Consider the following 26,059-nt stretch of genomic DNA (forward strand, 5'->3'; position numbering starts at 1 on the left):
TTTCCGGTGTGAATACTTTGGTGCTGTATGTTGATAACCTCAGGTGCATGGGAGTTTCCGGTGTGAATACTTTGGTGCTGTATCTTGATAACCTCAGGTGCATGGGGTTTTCCTGTGCGAATATTTCGATGCTGTATGTTGATAACCTCAGGTGCATTGGAGTTCCGTTGTGGATATTTTGGTGCTCTGTGTTGATAACCTGAGGCGCATTGCAGGTTTCAGGTGTGGATAATTCAGTGATGTATGTTGATAACCTCAGGTGAAAGGAGGTTTCCGGTGTGGATATTTTGGTGCTTTATGTTGAAAACCTGAGGCGCTTGGGGGTTTCCGGTGAGGATATTTCAGTGATGTATGTTGATAACCTCAGGTGAATGGGGGTTTCCGGTGTAGATATTTTGGTGCTGTATGTTGATAACCTGAGGTGCATGGGAGTTTCTGGTAGTGATATTTCAGCGCTGTATGTTGATAACCTCAGGTGCATAGGGTTTTCCGGTGTGAATATTTCGGTGCTGTATGTTGATAACCTCAGGTGCATGGTGGTTTCCGGTGTGAATATTTTGGTGCTGTATGTTGGTAACCTCAGGTGCTGGGGGGTTTCCGGTGTGGATATTTCAGTGCTGTATGTTGATAACCTCAGGTGAATGGGGGTTATTGTTGTGGATATTTTGGTGCTGTATGTTGGTAACCTCAGGTGCATGGGTGTTATTGTTGAAGATATTTTGGCGCTGTATGTTGGTAACCTCAGGTGCATGGGGTTTTCCTGTGTGAATATTTCGGTACTGTATGTTGATAACCTCAGGTGCATTGGAGTTCCGTTGTGGATAATTTGGTGCTCTATGTTGATAACCTGAGGCGCATTGGAGGTTTCAGGTGTGGATATTTCAGTGATGTATGTTGATAACCTCAGGTGAAAGGGGGTTCAGGTGTGGATATTTTGGTGCTGTATGTTGATAACCTCAGGTGCATGGGGGTTTCCGGTGTGAATACTTTGGCGCTGTATGTTGATAACCTCAGGTGCATGGGGGTTTCCGGTGTGGATATTTTGGTGCTGTATGTTAATAACCTCAGGTGCATGGGGGTTTCCGGTGTGAATACTTTGGTGCTGTATGTTGATATCCTCAGGTGCATGGCAGAATCCGGTGTGAATACTCTGGTGCTGTATCTTGATAACCTCAGGTGCATGGGGTTTTCCTGTGTGAATATTTCGGTGCTGTATGTTCATAACCTCAGGTGCATTCGAGTTCCGTTGTGGATATTTTGGTGCTCTTTGTTGACAACCTGAGGCACATTCGAGGTTTCAGGTGTGGATATTTCAGTGATGTATGTTGATAACCTCAAGTGAAAGGGGGTTTCCGGTGTGGATATTTTGGTGCTTTATGTTGAAAACCTGAGGCGCTTGGGGGTTTCCGGTGAGGATATTTCAGTGATGTATGTTGATAACCTCAGGTGAATGGGGGTTTCCGGTGTAGATATTTTGGTGCTGTATGTTGATAACCTGAGGCGCATGGGAGTTTCTGGTAGTGATATTTCAGCACTGTATGTTGATAACCTCAGGTGCATAGGGTTTTCCGGTGTGGATATTTCGGTGCTGTATGTTGATAACCTCAGGTGCATGTTGGTTTCCGGTGTGAATATTTTGGTGCTGTATGTTGGTAACCTCAGGTGCTGGGGGGTTTCCGGTGTGGATATTTCAGTGCTGTATGTTGATAACCTCAGGTGAATGGGGGTTATTGTTGTGGATATGTTTGTGCTGTATGTTGGTAACCTCAGGTGCATGGGGTTTTCCTGTGTGAATATTTCGGTGCTGTATGTTGATAACCTCAGGTGCATTGGAGTTCCGTTGTGGATATTTTGGTGCTCTATGTTGATAACCTGAGGCGCATTGGAGGTTTCAGGTGTAGATATTTCAGTGATGTATGTTGATAACCTCAGGTGAAAGGGGGTTCAGGTGTGGATATTTTGGTGCTGTATGTTGATAACCTCAGGTGCATGGGGGTTTCCGGTGTGAATACTTTGGTGCTGTATGTTGATAACCTCAGGTGCATGGGGGTTTCCGGTGTGGATATTTTGGTGCTGTATGTTGATAACCTCAGGTGCATGGGGGTTTCCGGTGTGGATATTTCGGTGCTGTATGTTGATAACCTCAGGTGCATTGGAGTTCCGTTGTGGATATTTTGGTGCTCTATGTTGATAACCTGAGGCGCATTGGAGGTTTCAGGTGTGGATATTTCAGTGATGTATGTTGATAACCTCAGGTGAAAGGGGGTTCAGGTGTGGATATTTTGGTGCTGTATATTGATAAACTCAGGTGCATGGGGTTTTCCAGTCTGAATACTTTGGTGCTGTATGTTGATAACCTCAGGTGCATGGGGGTTTTCGGTGTGGATATTTTGGTGCTGTATGTTTATAACCTCAGGTGCATGGGGGTTTCCGGTGTGAATACGTTGGTGCTGTATGTTGATAACCTCAGGTGCATGGCAGTTTCCGGTGTGAATACTTTGGTGCTGTATGTTGGTAACCTCAGGTGCATGGGGTTTTCCTGTGTGAATATTTTGGTGCTGTATGTTGATAACCTCAGGTGCATTGAAGTTCCGTTGTGGATATTTTGGTGCTCTATGTTGATAACCTGAGGCGCATTGGAGGTTTCAGGTGTGGATATTTCAGTGATGTATGTTGATAACCTCAGGTGAAAGGGGGTTCAGGTGTGAATATTTTGGTGCTGTATGTTGATAACCTCAGGTGCATGGGGGTTTCCGGTGTGAATACTTTGGTGCTGTATGCTGATAACCTCAGGTGCATGGGGGTTTCCGGTGTGGATATTTTGGTGCTGTATGTTGATAACCTCAGGTGCATGGGGGTTTCCGGTGTGAATACTTTGGTGCTGTATGTTGATATCCTCAGGTGCATGGGAGTTTCCGGTGTGAATACTTTGGTGCTGTATCTTGATAACCTCAGGTGCATGGGGTTTTCCTGTGTGAATATTTCGGTGCTGTATGTTGATAACCTCAGGTGCATTAGAGTTCCGTTGTGGATATTTTGGTGCTCTTTGTTGACAACCTGAGGCACATTGGAGGTTTCAGGTGTGGATATTTCAGTGATGTATGTTGATAACCTCAGGTGAAAGGGGGTTTCCGGTGTGGATATTTTGGTGCTGTATGTTGAAAACCATAGGCGCTTGTGGGTTTCCGGTGTGGATATTTCAGTGATGTATGTTGATAACCTCAGGTGCATGGTGGTTTCCGGTGTGAATATTTTGGTGCTGTATGTTGGTAACCTCAGGTGCTGGGGGGTTTCCGGTGTGGATATTTCACTGATGTATGTTGATAACCTCAGGTGCATGGGGATTATTGTTGTGGATATTTTGGTGCTGTATGTTGGTAACCTCAGGTGCATGGGGTTTTCCTGTGTTAATATTTCAGTGCTGTGTGTTGATAACCTCAGGTGCATTGGAGTTCCGTTGTGGATATTTTGGTGCTCTATGTTGATAACCTGAGGCGCATTGGAGGTTTCAGGTGTGGATATTTCAGTGATGTATGTTGATAACCTCAGGTGAAAGTGGGTTCAGGTGTGGATATTTTGGTGCTGTATGTTGATAACCTCAGGTGCATGGGGGTTTCCGGTGTGAATACTTTGGTGCTGTATGTTGATAACCTCTGGTGCATGGGGGTTATTGTTGATATTTTGGTGCTGAATGTTGATAACCTCAGGTGCATGGGGATTTCCGGTGTGAATACTTTGGTGCTGTATCTTGATAACCTCAGGTGCATGGGGTTTTCCTGTGTGAATATTTCGGTGCTGTATGTTGATAACCTCAGGTGCATTGGAGTTCCGTTGTGGATATTTTGGTGCTCTGTGTTGATAACCTGAGGCGCATTGGAGGTTTCAGGTGTGGATATTTCAGTGATGTATGTTGATAACCTCAGGTGAAAGGAGGTTTCCGGTGTGGATATTTTGGTGCTTTATGTTGAAAACCTGAGGCGCTTGGGGGTTTCCGGTGAGGATATTTCAGTGATGTATGTTGATAACCTCAGGTGAATGGGGGTTTCCGGTGTAGATATTTTGGTGCTGTATGTTGATAACCTGAGGTGCATGGGAGTTTCTGGTAGTGATATTTCAGCGCTGTATGTTGATAACCTCAGGTGCATAGGGTTTTCCGGTGTGGATATTTCGGTGCTGTATGTTGATAACCTCAGGTGCATGGTGGTTTCCGGTGTGAATATTTTGGTGCTGTATGTTGGTAACCTCAGGTGCTGGGGGGTTTCCGGTGTGGATATTTCAGTGCTGTATGTTGATAACCTCAGGTGAATGGGGGTTATTGTTGTGGATATTTTGGTGCTGTATGTTGGTAACCTCAGGTGCATGGGTGTTATTGTTGAAGATATTTTGGCGCTGTATGTTGGTAACCTCAGGTGCATGGGGTTTTCCTGTGTGAATATTTCGGTGCTGTATGTTGATAACCTCAGGTGCATTGGAGTTCCGTTGTGGATATTTTGGTGCTCTATGTTGATAACCTGAGGCGCATTGGAGGTTTCAGGTGTGGATATTTCAGTGATGTATGTTGATAACCTCAGGTGAAAGGGGGTTCAGGTGTGGATATTTTGGTGCTGTATGTTGATAACCTCAGGTGCATGGGGGTTTCCGGTGTGAATACTTTGGTGCTGTATGTTGATAACCTCAGGTGCATGGGGGTTTCCGGTGTGGATATTTTGGTGCTGTATGTTGATAACCTCGGGTGCATGGGGGTTTCCGGTGTGAATACTTTGGTGCTGTATGTTGATATCCTCAGGTGCATGGCAGAATCCGGTGTGAATACTTTGGTGCTGTAACTTGATAAACTCAGGTGCATGGGGTTTTCCTGTGTGAATATTTCGGTGCTGTATGTTGATAACCTCAGGTGCATTGGAGTTCCGTTGTGGATATTTTGGTGCTCTATGTTGATAACCTGAGGCGCATTGAAGGTTTCAGGTGTGGATATTTCAGTGATGTATGTTGATAACCTCAGGTGAAAGGGGGTTCAGGTGTGGATATTTTGGTGCTGTATGTTGATAACCTCAGGTGCATGGGGGTTTCCGGTGTGAATACTTTGGTGCTGTATGTTGATAACCGCAGGTGCATGGGGGTTTCCGGTGTGGATATTTTGGTGCTGTATGTTGATAACCTCAGGTGCATGGGGGTTTCCGGTGTGAATACTTTGGTGCTGTATGTTGATATCCTCAGGTGCATGGCAGAATCCGGTGTGAATACTTTGGTGCTGTATCTTGATAACCTCAGGTGCATGGGGTTTTCCTGTGTGAATATTTTGGTGCTGTATGTTGATAACCTCAGGTGCATTGGAGTTCCGTTGTGGATATTTCAGTGCTCTTTGTTGACAACCTGAGGCACATTGGAGGTTTCAGGTGTGGATATTTCAGTGATGTATGTTGATAACCTCAAGTGAAAGGGGGTTTCCGGTGTGGATATTTTGGTGCTGTATGTTGAAAACCTGAGGCGCTTGTGGGTTTCCGGTGTGGATATTTCAGTGATGTATGTTGATAACCTGAGGTGAATAGGGGTTTCCGGTGTGGATATTTCGGTGCTGTATGTTGATAACCTGAGGCGCATGGGAGTTTCTGGTAGTGATATTTCGGCGCTGTATGTTGATAACTTCAGGTGCATAGGGTTTTCCGGTGTGGATATTTCGGTGCTGTATGTTGATAACCTCAGGTGCATGGTGGTTTCCGGTGTGAATATTTTGGTGCTGTATGTTGGTAACCTCAGGTGCTGGGGGGTTTCCGGTGTGGATATTTCAGTGCTGTATGTGATAACCTCAGGTGAATGGGGGTTATTGTTGTGGATATTTTTGTGCTGTATGTTGGTAACCTCAGGTGCATGGGATTTTCCTGTGTGAATATTTCAGTGCTGTATGTTGATAACCTCAGGTGCATTGGAGTTCCGTTGTGGATATTTTAGTGCTCTATGTTGATAACCTGAGGCGCTTTGGAGGTTTCAGGTGTAGATATTTCAGTGATGTATGTTGATAACCTCAGGTGAAAGGGGGTTCAGGTGTGGATATTTTGGTGCTGTATGTTGATAACCTCAGGTGCATGGGGGTTTCCGGTGTGAATACTTTGGTGCTGTATGTTGATAACCTCAGGTGCATGGGGGTTTCCGGTGTGGATATTTTGGTGCTGTATGTTGATAACCTCAGGTGCATGGGGGTTTCCGGTGTGGATATTTTGGTGCTGTATGTTGATAAACTCAGGTGCATTGGAGTTCCATTGTGGATATTTTGGTGCTCTATGTTGGTAACCTGAGGCGCATTGGAGGTTTCAGGTGTGGATATTTCAGTGATGTATGTTGATAACCTCAGGTGAAAGGGGGTTCAGGTGTGGATATTTTGGTGCTGTATGTTGATAAACTCAGGTGCATGGGGGTTTCCGGTGTGAATACTTTGGTGCTGTATGTTGATAACCTCAGGTGCATGGGGGTTTCCGATGTTGATATTTTGGTGCTGTATGTTTATAACCTCAGGTGCATGGGGGTTTCCGGTGTTAATACGTTGGTGCTGTATGTTGATAACCTCAGGTGCATGGCAGTTTCCGGTGTGAATACTTTGGTGCTGTATGTTGGTAACCTCAGGTGCATGGGGTTTTCCTGTGTGAATATTTTGGTGCTGTATGTTGATAACCTCAGGTGCATTGGAGTTCCGTTGTGGATATTTTGGTGCTCTATGTTGATAACCTGAGGCACATTGGAGGTTTCAGGTGTGGATATTTCGGTGCTGTATGTTGATGACCTCAGGTGCATGGTGGTTTCCGGTGTGAATATTTTGGTGCTGTATGTTGGTAACCTCAGGTGCTGGGGGGTTTCCGGTGTGAATATTTTGGTGCTGTATGTTGATAACCTCAGGTGCATTGGAGTTCCGTTGTGGATATTTTGGTGCTCTATGTTGATAACCTGAGGCACATTGGAGGTTTCAGGTGTGGATATTTCGGCGCTGTATGTTGGTAACCTCAGGTGCATGGGGTTTTCCTGTGTGAATATTTCGGTGCTGTATGTTGATAACCTCAGGTGCATTGGAGTTCCGTTGTGGATATTTTGGTGCTCTATGTTGATAACCTGAGGCGCATTGGAGGTTTCAGGTGTGGATATTTCAGTGATGTATGTTGATAACCTCAGGTGAAAGGGGGTTCAGGTGTGGATATTTTGGTGTTGTATGTTGATAACCTCAGGTGCATGGGGGTTTCCGGTGTGAATACTTTGGTGCTGTATGTTGATAACCTCAGGTGCATGGGGGTTTCCGGTGTGGATATTTTGGTGCTGTATGTTGATAACCTCGGGTGCATGGGGGTTTCCGGTGTGAATACTTTGGTGCTGTATGTTGATATCCTCAGGTGCATGGCAGAATCCGGTGTGAATACTTTGGTGCTGTATCTTGATAAACTCAGGTGCATGGGGTTTTCCTGTGTGAATATTTCGGTGCTGTATGTTGATAACCTCAGGTGCATTGGAGTTCCGTTGTGGATATTTTGGTGCTCTATGTTGATAACCTGAGGCGCATTGAAGGTTTCAGGTGTGGATATTTCAGTGATGTATGTTGATAACCTCAGGTGAAAGGGGGTTCAGGTGTGGATATTTTGGTGCTGTATGTTGATAACCTCAGGTGCATGGGGGTTTCCGGTGTGAATACTTTGGTGCTGTATGTTGATAACCTCAGGTGCATGGTGGTTTCCGGTGTGAATATTTTGGTGCTGTATGTTGGTAACCTCAGGTGCTGGGGGGTTTCCGGTGTGGATATTTCAGTGCTGTATGTTGATAACCTCAGGTGCATGGGGGTTTCCGGTGTGAATACTTTGGTGCTGTATGTTGATAACCTCAGGTGCATGGGGGTTTCCGGTGTGGATATTTTGGTGCTGTATGTTGATAACCTCGGGTGCATGGGGGTTTCCGGTGTGAATACTTTGGTGCTGTATGTTGATATCCTCAGGTGCATGGGAGAATCCGGTGTGAATACTTTGGTGCTGTATCTTGATAAACTCAGGTGCATGGGGTTTTCCTGTGTGAATATTTTGGTGCTGTATGTTGATAACCTCAGGTGCATTGGAGTTCCGTTGTGGATATTTTGGTGCTCTATGTTGATAACCTGAGGCGCATTGAAGGTTTCAGGTGTGGATATTTCAGTGATGTATGTTGATAACCTCAGGTGAAAGGGGGTTCAGGTGTGGATATTTTGGTGCTGTATGTTGATAACCTCAGGTGCATGGGGGTTTCCGGTGTGAATACTTTGGTGCTGTATGTTGATATCCTCAGGTGCATGGCAGAATCCGGTGTGAATACTTTGGTGCTGTATCTTGATAACCTCAGGTGCATGGGGTTTTCTTGTGTGAATATTTCGGTGCTGTATGTTGATAACCTCAGGTGCATTGGAGTTCCGTTGTGGGTATTTCAGTGCTCTTTGTTGACAACCTGAGGCACATTGGAGGTTTCAGGTGTGGATATTTCAGTGATGTATGTTGATAACCTCAAGTGAAAGGGGGTTTCCGGTGTGGATATTTTGGTGCTGTATGTTGAAAACCTGAGGCGCTTGTGGGTTTCCGGTGTGGATATTTCAGTGATGTATGTTGATAACCTTAGGTGAATAGGGGTTTCCGGTGTGGATATTTCGGTGCTGTATGTTGATAACCTGAGGCGCATGGGAGTTTCTGGTAGTGATATTTCGGCGCTGTATGTTGATAACCTCAGGTGCATAGGGTTTTCCGGTGTGGATATTTCGGTGCTGTATGTTGATAACCTCAGGTGCATGGTGGTTTCCGGTGTGGATATTTTGGTGCTGTATGTTGATAACCTCAGGTGCATGGGGGTTTCCGGTGTGAATACTTTGGTGCTGTATGTTGATATCCTCAGGTGCATGGCAGAATCCGGTGTGAATACTTTGGTGCTGTATCTTGATAACCTCAGGTGCATGGGGTTTTCTTGTGTGAATATTTCGGTGCTGTATGTTGATAACCTCAGGTGCATTGGAGTTCCGTTGTGGATATTTCAGTGCTCTTTGTTGACAACCTGAGGCACATTGGAGGTTTCAGGTGTGGATATTTCAGTGATGTATGTTGATAACCTCAAGTGAAAGGGGGTTTCCGGTGTGGATATTTTGGTGCTGTATGTTGAAAACCTGAGGCGCTTGTGGGTTTCCGGTGTGGATATTTCAGTGATGTATGTTGATAACCTTAGGTGAATAGGGGTTTCCGGTGTGGATATTTCGGTGCTGTATGTTGATAACCTGAGGCGCATGGGAGTTTCTGGTAGTGATATTTCGGCGCTGTATGTTGATAACCTCAGGTGCATAGGGTTTTCCGGTGTGGATATTTCGGTGCTGTATGTTGATAACCTCAGGTGCATGGTGGTTTCCGGTGTGGATATTTCAGTGCTGTATGTTGATAACCTCAGGTGAATGGGGGTTATTGTTGTGGATATTTTTGTGCTGTATGTTGGTAACCTTAGGTGCATGGGATTTTCCTGTGTAAATATTTCGGTGCTGTATGTTGATAACCTCAGGTGCATTGGAGTTCCGTTGTGGATATTTTGGTGCTCTATGTTGATAACCTGAGGCGCATTGGAGGTTTCAGGTGTAGATATTTCAGTGATGTATGTTGATAACCTCAGGTGAAAGGGGGTTCAGGTGTGGATATTTTGGTGCTGTATGTTGATACCCTCAGGTGCATGGGGGTTTCCGGTGTGAATACTTTGGTGCTGTATGTTGATAACCTCAGGTGCATGGGGGTTTCCGGTGTGGATATTTTGGTGCTGTATGTTGATAACCTCGGGTGCATGGGGGTTTCCGGTGTGAATACTTTGGTGCTGTATGTTGATATCCTCAGGTGCATGGCAGAATCCGGTGTGAATACTTTGGTGCTGTATCTTGATAAACTCAGGTGCATGGGGTTTTCCTGTGTGAATATTTCGGTGCTGTATGTTGATAACCTCAGGTGCATTGGAGTTCCGTTGTGGATATTTTGGTGCTCTATGTTGATAACCTGAGGCGCATTGAAGGTTTCAGGTGTGGATATTTCAGTGATGTATGTTGATAACCTCAGGTGAAAGGGGGTTCAGGTGTGGATATTTTGGTGCTGTATGTTGATAACCTCAGGTGCATGGGGGTTTCCGGTGTGAATACTTTGGTGCTGTATGTTGATAACCTCAGGTGCATGGTGGTTTCCGGTGTGAATATTTTGGTGCTGTATGTTGGTAACCTCAGGTGCTGGGGGTTTCCGGTGTGGATATTTCAGTGCTGTATGTTGATAACCTCAGGTGCATGGGGGTTTCCGGTGTGAATACTTTGGTGCTGTATGTTGATAACCTCAGGTGCATGGGGGTTTCCGGTGTGGATATTTTGGTGCTGTATGTTGATAACCTCGGGTGCATGGGGGTTTCCGGTGTGAATACTTTGGTGCTGTATGTTGATATCCTCAGGTGCATGGGAGAATCCGGTGTGAATACTTTGGTGCTGTATCTTGATAAACTCATGTGCATGGGGTTTTCCTGTGTGAATATTTTGGTGCTGTATGTTGATAACCTCAGGTGCATTGGAGTTCCGTTGTGGATATTTTGGTGCTCTATGTTGATAACCTGAGGCGCATTGAAGGTTTCAGGTGTGGATATTTCAGTGATGTATGTTGATAACCTCAGGTGAAAGGGGGTTCAGGTGTGGATATTTTGGTGCTGTATGTTGATAACCTCAGGTGCATGGGGGTTTCCGGTGTGAATACTTTGGTGCTGTATGTTGATATCCTCAGGTGCATGGCAGAATCCGGTGTGAATACTTTGGTGCTGTATCTTGATAACCTCAGGTGCATGGGGTTTTCTTGTGTGAATATTTCGGTGCTGTATGTTGATAACCTCAGGTGCATTGGAGTTCCGTTGTGGATATTTCAGTGCTCTTTGTTGACAACCTGAGGCACATTGGAGGTTTCAGGTGTGGATATTTCAGTGATGTATGTTGATAACCTCAAGTGAAAGGGGGTTTCCGGTGTGGATATTTCGGTGCTGTATGTTGATAACCTGAGGCGCATGGGAGTTTCTGGTAGTGATATTTCGGCGCTGTATGTTGATAACTTCAGGTGCATAGGGTTTTCCGGTGTGGATATTTCGGTGCTGTATGTTGATAACCTCAGGTGCATGGTGGTTTCCGGTGTGAATATTTTGGTGCTGTATGTTGGTAACCTCAGGTGCTGGGGGGTTTCCGGTGTGGATATTTCAGTGCTGTATGTGATAACCTCAGGTGAATGGGGGTTATTGTTGTGGATATTTTTGTGCTGTATGTTGGTAACCTCAGGTGCATGGGATTTTCCTGTGTGAATATTTCAGTGCTGTATGTTGATAACCTCAGGTGCATTGGAGTTCCGTTGTGGATATTTTGGTGCTCTATGTTGATAACCTGAGGCGCTTTGGAGGTTTCAGGTGTAGATATTTCAGTGATGTATGTTGATAACCTCAGGTGAAAGGGGGTTCAGGTGTGGATATTTTGGTGCTGTATGTTGATAACCTCAGGTGCATGGGGGTTTCCGGTGTGAATACTTTGGTGCTGTATGTTGATAACCTCAGGTGCATGGGGGTTTCCGGTGTGGATATTTTGGTGCTGTATGTTGATAACCTCAGGTGCATGGGGGTTTCCGGTGTGGATATTTTGGTGCTGTATGTTGATAAACTCAGGTGCATTGGAGTTCCATTGTGGATATTTTGGTGCTCTATGTTGGTAACCTGAGGCGCATTGGAGGTTTCAGGTGTGGATATTTCAGTGATGTATGTTGATAACCTCAGGTGAAAGGGGGTTCAGGTGTGGATATTTTGGTGCTGTATGTTGATAAACTCAGGTGCATGGGGGTTTCCGGTGTGAATACTTTGGTGCTGTATGTTGATAACCTCAGGTGCATGGGGGTTTCCGATGTTGATATTTTGGTGCTGTATGTTTATAACCTCAGGTGCATGGGGGTTTCCGGTGTTAATACGTTGGTGCTGTATGTTGATAACCTCAGGTGCATGGCAGTTTCCGGTGTGAATACTTTGGTGCTGTATGTTGGTAACCTCAGGTGCATGGGGTTTTCCTGTGTGAATATTTTGGTGCTGTATGTTGATAACCTCAGGTGCATTGGAGTTCCGTTGTGGATATTTTGGTGCTCTATGTTGATAACCTGAGGCACATTGGAGGTTTCAGGTGTGGATATTTCGGTGCTGTATGTTGATAACCTCAGGTGCATGGTGGTTTCCGGTGTGAATATTTTGGTGCTGTATGTTGGTAACCTCAGGTGCTGGGGGGTTTCCGGTGTGGATATTTCAGTGCTGTATGTTGATAACCTCAGGTGAATGGGGGTTATTGTTGTGGATATTTTGGTGCTGTATGTTGGTAACCTCAGGTGCATGGGTGTTATTGTTGAAGATATTTTGGCGCTGTATGTTGGTAACCTCAGGTGCATGGGGTTTTCCTGTGTGAATATTTCGGTGCTGTATGTTGATAACCTCAGGTGCATTGGAGTTCCGTTGTGGATATTTTGGTGCTCTATGTTGATAACCTGAGGCGCATTGGAGGTTTCAGGTGTGGATATTTCAGTGATGTATGTTGATAACCTCAGGTGAAAGGGGGTTCAGGTGTGGATATTTTGGTGTTGTATGTTGATAACCTCAGGTGCATGGGGGTTTCCGGTGTGAATACTTTGGTGCTGTATGTTGATAACCTCAGGTGCATGGGGGTTTCCGGTGTGGATATTTTGGTGCTGTATGTTGATAACCTCGGGTGCATGGGGGTTTCCGGTGTGAATACTTTGGTGCTGTATGTTGATATCCTCAGGTGCATGGCAGAATCCGGTGTGAATACTTTGGTGCTGTATCTTGATAAACTCAGGTGCATGGGGTTTTCCTGTGTGAATATTTCGGTGCTGTATGTTGATAACCTCAGGTGCATTGGAGTTCCGTTGTGGATATTTTGGTGCTCTATGTTGATAACCTGAGGCGCATTGAAGGTTTCAGGTGTGGATATTTCAGTGATGTATGTTGATAACCTCAGGTGAAAGGGGGTTCAGGTGTGGATATTTTGGTGCTGTATGTTGATAACCTCAGGTGCATGGGGGTTTCCGGTGTGAATACTTTGGTGCTGTATGTTGATAACCTCAGGTGCATGGTGGTTTCCGGTGTGAATATTTTGGTGCTGTATGTTGGTAACCTCAGGTGCTGGGGGGTTTCCGGTGTGGATATTTCAGTGCTGTATGTTGATAACCTCAGGTGCATGGGGGTTTCCGGTGTGAATACTTTGGTGCTGTATGTTGATAACCTCAGGTGCATGGGGGTTTCCGGTGTGGATATTTTGGTGCTGTATGTTGATAACCTCGGGTGCATGGGGGTTTCCGGTGTGAATACTTTGGTGCTGTATGTTGATATCCTCAGGTGCATGGGAGAATCCGGTGTGAATACTTTGGTGCTGTATCTTGATAAACTCAGGTGCATGGGGTTTTCCTGTGTGAATATTTTGGTGCTGTATGTTGATAACCTCAGGTGCATTGGAGTTCCGTTGTGGATATTTTGGTGCTCTATGTTGATAACCTGAGGCGCATTGAAGGTTTCAGGTGTGGATATTTCAGTGATGTATGTTGATAACCTCAGGTGAAAGGGGGTTCAGGTGTGGATATTTTGGTGCTGTATGTTGATAACCTCAGGTGCATGGGGGTTTCCGGTGTGAATACTTTGGTGCTGTATGTTGATATCCTCAGGTGCATGGCAGAATCCGGTGTGAATACTTTGGTGCTGTATCTTGATAACCTCAGGTGCATGGGGTTTTCTTGTGTGAATATTTCGGTGCTGTATGTTGATAACCTCAGGTGCATTGGAGTTCCGTTGTGGGTATTTCAGTGCTCTTTGTTGACAACCTGAGGCACATTGGAGGTTTCAGGTGTGGATATTTCAGTGATGTATGTTGATAACCTCAAGTGAAAGGGGGTTTCCGGTGTGGATATTTTGGTGCTGTATGTTGAAAACCTGAGGCGCTTGTGGGTTTCCGGTGTGGATATTTCAGTGATGTATGTTGATAACCTTAGGTGAATAGGGGTTTCCGGTGTGGATATTTCGGTGCTGTATGTTGATAACCTGAGGCGCATGGGAGTTTCTGGTAGTGATATTTCGGCGCTGTATGTTGATAACCTCAGGTGCATAGGGTTTTCCGGTGTGGATATTTCGGTGCTGTATGTTGATAACCTCAGGTGCATGGTGGTTTCCGGTGTGGATATTTTGGTGCTGTATGTTGATAACCTCAGGTGCATGGGGGTTTCCGGTGTGAATACTTTGGTGCTGTATGTTGATATCCTCAGGTGCATGGCAGAATCCGGTGTGAATACTTTGGTGCTGTATCTTGATAACCTCAGGTGCATGGGGTTTTCTTGTGTGAATATTTCGGTGCTGTATGTTGATAACCTCAGGTGCATTGGAGTTCCGTTGTGGATATTTCAGTGCTCTTTGTTGACAACCTGAGGCACATTGGAGGTTTCAGGTGTGGATATTTCAGTGATGTATGTTGATAACCTCAAGTGAAAGGGGGTTTCCGGTGTGGATATTTTGGTGCTGTATGTTGAAAACCTGAGGCGCTTGTGGGTTTCCGGTGTGGATATTTCAGTGATGTATGTTGATAACCTTAGGTGAATAGGGGTTTCCGGTGTGGATATTTCGGTGCTGTATGTTGATAACCTGAGGCGCATGGGAGTTTCTGGTAGTGATATTTCGGCGCTGTATGTTGATAACCTCAGGTGCATAGGGTTTTCCGGTGTGGATATTTCGGTGCTGTATGTTGATAACCTCAGGTGCATGGTGGTTTCCGGTGTGGATATTTCAGTGCTGTATGTTGATAACCTCAGGTGAATGGGGGTTATTGTTGTGGATATTTTTGTGCTGTATGTTGGTAACCTTAGGTGCATGGGATTTTCCTGTGTGAATATTTCGGTGCTGTATGTTGATAACCTCAGGTGCATTGGAGTTCCGTTGTGGATATTTTGGTGCTCTATGTTGATAACCTGAGGCGCATTGGAGGTTTCAGGTGTAGATATTTCAGTGATGTATGTTGATAACCTCAGGTGAAAGGGGGTTCAGGTGTGGATATTTTGGTGCTGTATGTTGATACCCTCAGGTGCATGGGGGTTTCCGGTGTGAATACTTTGGTGCTGTATGTTGATAACCTCAGGTGCATGGGGGTTTCCGGTGTGGATATTTTGGTGCTGTATGTTGATAACCTCGGGTGCATGGGGGTTTCCGGTGTGAATACTTTGGTGCTGTATGTTGATATCCTCAGGTGCATGGCAGAATCCGGTGTGAATACTTTGGTGCTGTATCTTGATAAACTCAGGTGCATGGGGTTTTCCTGTGTGAATATTTCGGTGCTGTATGTTGATAACCTCAGGTGCATTGGAGTTCCGTTGTGGATATTTTGGTGCTCTATGTTGATAACCTGAGGCGCATTGAAGGTTTCAGGTGTGGATATTTCAGTGATGTATGTTGATAACCTCAGGTGAAAGGGGGTTCAGGTGTGGATATTTTGGTGCTGTATGTTGATAACCTCAGGTGCATGGGGGTTTCCGGTGTGAATACTTTGGTGCTGTATGTTGATAACCTCAGGTGCATGGTGGTTTCCGGTGTGAATATTTTGGTGCTGTATGTTGGTAACCTCAGGTGCTGGGGGTTTCCGGTGTGGATATTTCAGTGCTGTATGTTGATAACCTCAGGTGCATGGGGGTTTCGGGTGTGAATACTTTGGTGCTGTATGTTGATAACCTCAGGTGCATGGGGGTTTCCGGTGTGGATATTTTGGTGCTGTATGTTGATAACCTCGGGTGCATGGGGGTTTCCGGTGTGAATACTTTGGTGCTGTATGTTGATATCCTCAGGTGCATGGGAGAATCCGGTGTGAATACTTTGGTGCTGTATCTTGATAAAATCAGGTGCATGGGGTTTTCCTGTGTGAATATTTTGGTGCTGTATGTTGATAACCTCAGGTGCATTGGAGTTCCGTTGTGGATATTTTGGTGCTCTATGTTGATAACCTGAGGCGCATTGAAGGTTTCAGGTGTGGATATTTCAGTGATGTATGTTGATAACCTCAGGTGAAAGGGGGTTCAGGTGTGGATATTTTGGTGCTGTATGTTGATAACCTCAGGTGCATGGGGGTTTCCGGTGTGAATACTTTGGTGCTGTATGTTGATATCCTCAGGTGCATGGCAGAATCCGGTGTGAATACTTTGGTGCTGTATCTTGATAACCTCAGGTGCATGGGGTTTTCTTGTGTGAATATTTCGGTGCTGTATGTTGATAACCTCAGGTGCATTGGAGTTCCGTTGTGGATATTTCAGTGCTCTTTGTTGACAACCTGAGGCACATTGGAGGTTTCAGGTGTGGATATTTCAGTGATGTATGTTGATAACCTCAAGTGAAAGGGGGTTTCCGGTGTGGATATTTTGGTGCTGTATGTTGAAAACCTGAGGCGCTTGTGGGTTTCCGGTGTGGATATTTCAGTGATGTATGTTGATAACCTTAGTGTAAAGAAGACCGGTGGGGGGGTCTGTACTTCTGCTCTCTATATGGTAGAGGGGAGGCACAGAGGACCCCAGCCAAGATTCTCTAATACGGTAGCGATGGGCGAGCAATCAAGGCCTAGCTTCTCAGGAGGTGATGCAGGCTGGTTCTTAAGTACAGTGTATCCCCAAGCCCCCACAAAGGAATGTCCACACACTGTATTACTGAAAACACAGTCTTTATATAATTAATATTCAAGGGTTATGTACACTTATCACAATAACGCACTTTGTGCTCAGGAAAATCAGCAATGGTAAATATCTACAATTCTAAAGTGGTACCACTAATATTAGACCTCATTAAAGTGCATTCACAATACTGTAGAAATGGCACACAGATCAATAAGAAGGAAACCAGCAATAGAGAGAGGAGAGATAACAGAGGGTTGAAACAATAGGCAGAATACTGGCCCTTGCTACTGGACACAGTTCTGTGTGGAGATCCCCCCACCTGGGCAACCTGCAAAATAAAGAGATATAACACCAGCCCAGTCCAGATATTGTTCAATAGTCTATTTCTCTCCTATAATGTTTTTACCCCCCCAATGTACCTGGTGGAGTCGAGTTCCTCGAAAAGGCGTCGACAAGCGTCGAGGGACTCGCTGTTCGGCGACGGGGAATCGACGGCCCTTCTTGAATGCCTTCCTTTTCAGGCGGGAGGCACGGGGCGTCGAACGTCCGTCGACAAACGAGGCCGAACGTTGTCGAAGAGGCGGCAGCTCCGTCCGAGCGGTGCTCGTCGGCGTCGGGGCGTCGGCGTCCTGCAAGGCGGAGGTGTGCGGGGCACCTCGATGACAATAGTTCTGGACCGCAAAGATTGTAGAGACGGGAGCCCAGCAAGGGCGTCGAGTCGTCCGAGTCTTTGGGGTCGTCGGGTGGCGGGAAACCCACCGGCAGGTTTCTCCTCGGCGCGTTGGTCGTCCTCGACTTTCTCCGGCAGGATAAGCGGTCGACGATGCGGTCGAGAGAGTCCTTCGATTGAATGTTCTTAGGCAATGGAGCGGACGGCTCCGATCGTCGGCGGCACGGCGTCAAGTGGTTCCCACGGCTGGGCACACAACTTCGACGGGCCTCCAGCGGTTACACAGACCTGCGAACCCTGGTCGACGGCAATGGACTTCGACGGCGTCGATGTCCGGGTGCTTCACTTCGATCTCCTCGGCGGTCCCGTCTCGGGTCGGCAGCCTTTCGAGGGTCTGACTTCCAGGGCGCTTCGGCGAAGATTCAGCGGTGCTCGATGGTCCCTCGGAGCACGGGAAGAGGGCGCCTAGCCAGGTCCTCTCTCGGGTCAGCCCTCGACAATTTCGACAACCTTCAGTTCCGTCGAAGCAAATGCCACAGCAAGTCTTCTTCTTCCAGCTGGACGTCGAGGATCAGCAAATCCAGTTACTCTTGAGTGGAGACTCAGCTTCTGAATGCTTCTGAACAATTTCCAGTGGTGAGAGGTCCCCAGATATACTATTCTGTCTCTCATCCACACTGCTGGCACACACACAGCAGCCAATCACACAGAAGGGCATTCATGCAGTCAGTCAGCCAATCAGGCACACAGTGCATTCAGGCCACACTCCTCCCTTTCAGACACTCACAACAAGGAATGTGGATTGGGACAAGTACCCAGCCATTCAACACTACACACTGCATTCAGGCCAGTTTCGGGCAGGGCTGTCTCAGTCTTTGTCTCTCATGCCAGAAACCAGACAACCACAACAAGGAGTGTATATTGGTCACACACTCCATTCACCCAGGTCCCACCCACAGGAGGTACCCACAACATACAGTCACTGGGAAGGCTCCAGTCAGTCTAGCTGGGCCTTCACAACAACACCATATATGGAACTTCCACCCAACAGCCAGTCAGGGGGAAGGGACAGAGTCAGGGCTTCCCAGGACTTTGGGAAAAACAAGATAACAGGCAATAGAAAGCAAGAGGCCACAGGGGCCATCTTGTTTCCTATCAGGAATCAACTGATTCCAATGGCAGGGCCTGGGTATCCCAAAATGGAGGACACCCAGAGCACCTGTCAAATTCAGCATGGAGCTGCCACCAGCCCATACCCTGCTCTGTGGGCCACCCACAGGTGCCCAAAAACATACACTAGGGGCACAGGGTTGTACCCCTACCCATGGGTGCCATAAGGGTATCCCATGGGTCTGTTCACCAAATCAAAAGAGAGCTGCACTGCCAGGAGTCCCTCATGGACTCCTGGGCAGAAAACATGACAGAACACACGGTAAAAACAGAGAAAGGACAAGGATTCAGAGGCCCTGTCCCTCAGATGCATTTCCGGCATCACAGTCGCCCCCCCCAGACTGAGGTGGAGGGTGCCTAATCTCCCACGGGATAGACACCCTCATCCAGACGGTCAACATACCTTCTGGAAAGGCCATCTGCATTATCGTGACTCTTCCCTGGTCTGTGCTCTATGGTGAAGTCTAGCCCTTGTAGGCTAATCGACCACCTGAGCAATTTCGGATTCTCACCCTTCATCTGCATAAGCCACTTCAGGGGCTTATGATCTGTTTGGACCTTGAAGGTGGACCCCGTAAGGTAGGGCCTAAAACGCCTAAGGCTCCAAACTATACTAAAACATTCCTTTTCAACAGTAGCCCACCTAAGTTCTCTACCCTTGAGTTGTCTACTGATGAATATGATAGGATGTTCTCTCCCTTTGTCATCTAACTGGGACAAGACAGCTCCAATTCCGGTGTCGCAGGCATCCGTCTGGACGATAAAGGGTCGGCTGTAGTCAGGCGCACTCAACACAGGTGCCCTACACAGACTTTCTTTCAAGCCATCAAAGGCCCTCTGACAGTCTTCAGTCCAATTAACCTTCCTAGGCTGTTTGGGTGAAGTTAGAGCTGTCAGGGGTGCAGCTATGGTTCCATAGTCTGCCATGAAATTGCGATAGTACCCAGTGAGGCCCAAAAAGGCTCTCACCTGGGTTTGAGTAGTGGGCGTCTCCCAGTTCTGTACGTCCTGTACTTTACTGGAGAGAGGTTGGATTTGACCCCCTCCTACCTCATGACCAAGATAGGTAACTTTCCCCTGAGCTATCTGGCACTTGGTGGCCTTGATAGTGAGGTTAGCCCTTTTCAAGGCCTGCAACACCTTATCCAGATGTGTCAAATGCTCTTCCCAGGTGGAACTGTAGACGGCAATGTCGTCTAAGTAAGCCACACAAAAGGCTTCCAGCCCACTGAGCGCATGGTTGACCAATCTCTGGAAGGTGGCAGGGGCATTCTTCAACCCAAAGGGCATGACCCTAAACTGGTAGAGTCCCTCAGGTGTGGAGAATGCCGTCTTTTCCTTGGCATGGTCCGTCAGAGCTATTTGCCAATAGCCTGAGGTAAGGTCAAAGGTGCTCACAAATTTGGCAGCACCTATAGTGTCCACGAGCTCATCAGCCCTGGGCAATGGGTGCGCGTCAGTTTTGGTGACGGCATTGACTCCTCGGTAGTCCACACAGAACCTCCAATCCTTGGTACCCGCCGGGGAACTTGCCTTGGGGACAAGGACCACTGGACTGGACCAGGGACTGGTGGAGGGTTCAATAACACCCAGATCCAACATCTTGGCGACCTCAGCCTGGATGTGGTTTTTGACGGTATCTGACATACGATAGCTCCTGCTTTTGACAGGCACACTGTCACCAGTGTCAATTTCGTGCTTACACCACGGTGTAAGGCCCGGTGTCAGTGAAAACAGAGGGGCATACTGCTGGAGCAAAGCCCGGCAGGCCCTCTGCTGCTCTGTTGTCAAATCGGGAGAGAGTTGTACTCCCTCCACTGAGCCATCCTGAGGGTTGCTATGCAGCAAATCAGGAAGGGGCTCACTCTCATCCTCTTCTTGCCCTGAAGCTAGCAAGAGACATGAGACCTCTGCTCGCCTGTGGAAAGGCTTGAGCCTGTTGACATGGAATACCTGGGGGGCTACCCCAGAGGCTCCCATGTCCACCAGATAATTGACTTCGCCCATCTTGGAGATGATCCTGAAGGGTCCAGTCCACTTGTCTGCCAAAGCTCTAGGCTTGGTAGGCTCCATCACAAGGATTTCCTGTCCCGGAGTCCAATCCACTTGCGAAGCTTTCAGGTCATGCCAGTACTTATTCAATTCCTGGCTGGCCTTGAGATTTGCTGTTGCCTGACCCATCATTTGTGTCATCCTCCGCCTGAGGCCTAACACATAGTCCCCCACTTGCTTGGCGGGACCTGGAGGGGTGGCTTCCAAGCCTTCTCGGATCAAGGCGAGGGGCCCCCTCACGGGATGTCCAAAGAGTAACTCAAAGGGGCTGAAACCAACACCCTCTTGAGGTACCTCTCTGTAAGCAAACAGCAGGCATGGCAGGAGGAGATCCCATTTCCTCCTTAGGGGCTCTTCCAAAGCACCTAGCATGCCCTTGAGAGTTTTGTTAAATCTCTCAACCAGACCATTGGTCTGGGGGTGGTAAGAGGTGGAGAACTTGTAGGTTACCCCGCACTCTTTCCACATGGTTTTCATGTAACTAGACATGAAGTTGGATCCTCGGTCAGAGACAACCTCCTTGGGGAATCCAACACGGGTGAAAATGCCCAGGAGAGCCCTGGCAACCACCTTGGCAGTAACAGTCCGAAGGGGTATTGCCTCAGGGTACCTGGTGGCATGATCTACCAAGACCAGGATGAACCGATGTCCACCTGAAGTGGGAGGGTCAAGGGGACCGACGATGTCGATGCCCACCCTCTCAAATGGTGTGCCAACCACTGGTAATGGCTGCAGTGGGGCAATGACCCTGCCTCCAGTCTTGCCAGACAACTGACAAGTTGGGCAGGTCCTGCAGTGGGACTCCACCTCTACTCCCATCCGTGGCCAGTAGAAATGGGCAGAGAGCCTCTGCTTAGTCTTCTTGGTCCCAAGATGACCAGCCAAGGGCACCTCATGCGCCAACTGCAGTAGGAAGGGCCTGTAAACCTGGGGTACCACCAACCTCTTGCGGGCACCAGGTTCGGGCTTAGTGGGCTCACTAACAAGGAGCTCACCCTCCCAATAAATCTTGAATGTCCTAGGCACTTCACCTTGTGCCTGGGACAGGGCCTGTTTCCTCAGGCCCTCGAGAGAGTGGCACTCTCTCTGTCCCTTACAGAAGTCTGCCCGGGAGGGTCCCCCTTCAGCTAACAAGCATTGAAGGTCGGGATGATCCTCCGGGTTGAGAACCTCTCCCACAGGAGAGTCTTCTGTCTCTTCTCCCACAGGAGTTGAGTTTGGGTTTTCCGCTGGACCCAGCCCGTCCGGAGCATGGATCCCATTGGGTGCTGTCGGAACAGCAGGAAGAGAAGGTGTTCCCTCCACAGAGGTGGCCTTCTTGGTCTTCCTTCTTCTTGCCTTAGGCCTCGCCTTTGGCTCGGATACCTGACTCACAGCCAGACCCGGTGTCACCTGTGACCTAGTGACTGCAGCAGCAGTCATGGGAAGACCATCCGAGATCAACCCCAACTCTACTAGATCATTTCCTAACAGAATGTTAGCAGGGACATTGTCCTGAACCAGGACAGGAAGCTTTGCTGTCTTGTCTCCAATCATGAGTGTGACTAGGGCTACAGGCGATAATTTGGGAGGCCCACCAGCTAACCTGGTGGTTCTCAGAGGAGCACCTACATAGTCCTCTGGCTTGAGCAGGGTCCTGTCCACCACTGTCATGCTTGCCCCAGTGTCTCTCAAACCAGTAGAAGGCTGGCCATTCAAGAGGACACTTCTCAAAAACCTACGGGTGTTCTGCGGGATAGTTGCCAGTACTTCTGCGTACTGGTCCCAGGCCCCAAGGGACACTAAGGAAATCTCTACCGGAGCACCAAATGTGATTCCTGTAGAGGAGGGGAGGACAGTGGCCTCCACCTCAGCCACGGGGTAAGGGTAGGTCAGGCTGACAGCCTGTACTCCAAGTGCCTTACCTTTACACTTGGGGTCACCCCTTTTGTGATCCAGAGCCCCACAATCCCAACAAGTGCCAGGAGTGCGGGGTACGGTACTGGAACCACTGGGAACCTGCTTTGCAGCAGGTGGACCACTACTCTTATTCCCACCCACAGAGGACTTATCCCCACCAGATTTTTGGGTCTTAGGAGAGGAAGGTTTTGGTTTACCCGACTGTGATTGCTTTTGGGACTCCTCAGCTTTCTGAGAGGTCCCCTTTTCTTTGTCCTTGTCCTTCCCACTGGAGTCCTTAGGGGACACCCGGTGGGAGACCCACTTGTCAGCCAACCTAGCCAGCTTAAAGGGGTCCAAAATGTTCTGGTCAGCCACATACTGACGCAGCTCTGGTGAACAGGCTTCAGAAAAATGCTCAAAAAACAAGAGGTGGGACAACTCAACAAAAGTTTTCACCTTGTAACCGTCAATCCACCCCATCATGTTCATGTGCGCAGTACTCACCCAGTCAACCCAAGACACATTCTCTCTTTTCTTAAAATCCCTGAACCTTTTAAGGTATTGGGTAGGTGTCTTGCCAAACTTGGCAATCAAAGCAGACTTCATACACTCATACTGACCCCTTTCCTCCACACTCAGCTTCAGAATACAGTCATATCCAGTTTGAGGCACTCTGCTTAACAAACACTTAGCCCAATCTCTTTTATCTACATCATGAATTGCACAAGCCATTTCAAACGCTTCAATCCATTGGAGGATATCTGAACCCTCCACAAACACACCAACCAAATCTTTCATAAACTTGGTGGCTGGGGACCTGCCACTCTCAATTGGTCTAGCTGAAGTCTCCACTCTAGCTCTCTCTAGCTGGATTCTCTGACATTCAGTGTCCTTGTCTTTGAGCGCAAGATCCCTATTCTTGAGTTCCACTTGCTGTGCCAGCTCCTCTTTCTTAAGCTCAGCTTCTATTTCCAACTTGCGATATTCAAAGGCCAATTTCATCCTTAATAACTCAAGTTCCATGGAATTGCTGGGGTTTGGAACAGAGGCAGCAGGAATGGTGGCATTCCCAGAAACAGATTCAGCGACAACCCCAGGGGCAGAGTCCTCACTGGTTGCATCCCCCCCTTCATCAAGGGTTTCACCATCAGTCTGGTAGTCCACCAGGGCAGCTATCAGCTCAGCCCTAGACTTATCCACAAAGTCCAACTCCCTGGCTTCACAAGCACTCTGGAGAGCCTCTAAGCTCATCCGAGTCAATTTACCATTTGCAATGGGCTCCATTGCCTGTAATGCAGTTATTTGGTACACACCCAAACCTTAATCTAATAAAGTGCGGATATTTTGTAAGTGGCACGGTTATACACTGAGTCTTAAAACCATAAGCATCCCACCGCTGCCACCAGCTTTGTAAAGAAGACCGGTGGGGGGGTCTGTACTTCTGCTCTCTATATGGTAGAGGGGAGGCACAGAGGACCCCAGCCAAGATTCTCTAATACGGTAGCGATGGGCGAGCAATCAAGGCCTAGCTTCTCAGGAGGTGATGCAGGCTGGTTCTTAAGTACAGTGTATCCCCAAGCCCCCACAAAGGAATGTCCACACACTGTATTACTGAAAACACAGTCTTTATATAATTAATATTCAAGGGTTATGTACACTTATCACAATAACGCACTTTGTGCTCAGGAAAATCAGCAATGGTAAATATCTACAATTCTAAAGTGGTACCACTAATATTAGACCTCATTAAAGTGCATTCACAATACTGTAGAAATGGCACACAGATCAATAAGAAGGAAACCAGCAATAGAGAGAGGAGAGATAACAGAGGGTTGAAACAATAGGCAGAATACTGGCCCTTGCTACTGGACACAGTTCTGTGTGGAGATCCCCCCACCTGGGCAACCTGCAAAATAAAGAGATATAACACCAGCCCAGTCCAGATATTGTTCAATAGTCTATTTCTCTCCTATAATGTTTTTACCCCCCCAATGTACCTGGTGGAGTCGAGTTCCTCGAAAAGGCGTCGACAAGCGTCGAGGGACTCGCTGTTCGGCGACGGGGAATCGACGGCCCTTCTTGAATGCCTTCCTTTTCAGGCGGGAGGCACGGGGCGTCGAACGTCCGTCGACAAACGAGGCCGAACGTTGTCGAAGAGGCGGCAGCTCCGTCCGAGCGGTGCTCGTCGGCGTCGGGGCGTCGGCGTCCTGCAAGGCGGAGGTGTGCGGGGCACCTCGATGACAATAGTTCTGGACCGCAAAGATTGTAGAGACGGGAGCCCAGCAAGGGCGTCGAGTCGTCCGAGTCTTTGGGGTCGTCGGGTGGCGGGAAACCCACCGGCAGGTTTCTCCTCGGCGCGTTGGTCGTCCTCGACTTTCTCCGGCAGGATAAGCGGTCGACGATGCGGTCGAGAGAGTCCTTCGATTGAATGTTCTTAGGCAATGGAGCGGACGGCTCCGATCGTCGGCGGCACGGCGTCAAGTGGTTCCCACGGCTGGGCACACAACTTCGACGGGCCTCCAGCGGTTACACAGACCTGCGAACCCTGGTCGACGGCAATGGACTTCGACGGCGTCGATGTCCGGGTGCTTCACTTCGATCTCCTCGGCGGTCCCGTCTCGGGTCGGCAGCCTTTCGAGGGTCTGACTTCCAGGGCGCTTCGGCGAAGATTCAGCGGTGCTCGATGGTCCCTCGGAGCACGGGAAGAGGGCGCCTAGCCAGGTCCTCTCTCGGGTCAGCCCTCGACAATTTCGACAACCTTCAGTTCCGTCGAAGCAAATGCCACAGCAAGTCTTCTTCTTCCAGCTGGACGTCGAGGATCAGCAAATCCAGTTACTCTTGAGTGGAGACTCAGCTTCTGAATGCTTCTGAACAATTTCCAGTGGTGAGAGGTCCCCAGATATACTATTCTGTCTCTCATCCACACTGCTGGCACACACACAGCAGCCAATCACACAGAAGGGCATTCATGCAGTCAGTCAGCCAATCAGGCACACAGTGCATTCAGGCCACACTCCTCCCTTTCAGACACTCACAACAAGGAATGTGGATTGGGACAAGTACCCAGCCATTCAACACTACACACTGCATTCAGGCCAGTTTCGGGCAGGGCTGTCTCAGTCTTTGTCTCTCATGCCAGAAACCAGACAACCACAACAAGGAGTGTATATTGGTCACACACTCCATTCACCCAGGTCCCACCCACAGGAGGTACCCACAACATACAGTCACTGGGAAGGCTCCAGTCAGTCTAGCTGGGCCTTCACAACAACACCATATATGGAACTTCCACCCAACAGCCAGTCAGGGGGAAGGGACAGAGTCAGGGCTTCCCAGGACTTTGGGAAAAACAAGATAACAGGCAATAGAAAGCAAGAGGCCACAGGGGCCATCTTGTTTCCTATCAGGAATCAACTGATTCCAATGGCAGGGCCTGGGTATCCCAAAATGGAGGACACCCAGAGCACCTGTCAAATTCAGCATGGAGCTGCCACCAGCCCATACCCTGCTCTGTGGGCCACCCACAGGTGCCCAAAAACATACACTAGGGGCACAGGGTTGTACCCCTACCCATGGGTGC

This window comes from Ambystoma mexicanum, chromosome 8, assembly GCF_040938575.1.
Source record: "Ambystoma mexicanum isolate Mex_15411 chromosome 8, UKY_AmexF1_1, whole genome shotgun sequence".
In the NCBI taxonomy this organism is placed as follows: domain Eukaryota; kingdom Metazoa; phylum Chordata; class Amphibia; order Caudata; family Ambystomatidae; genus Ambystoma; species Ambystoma mexicanum.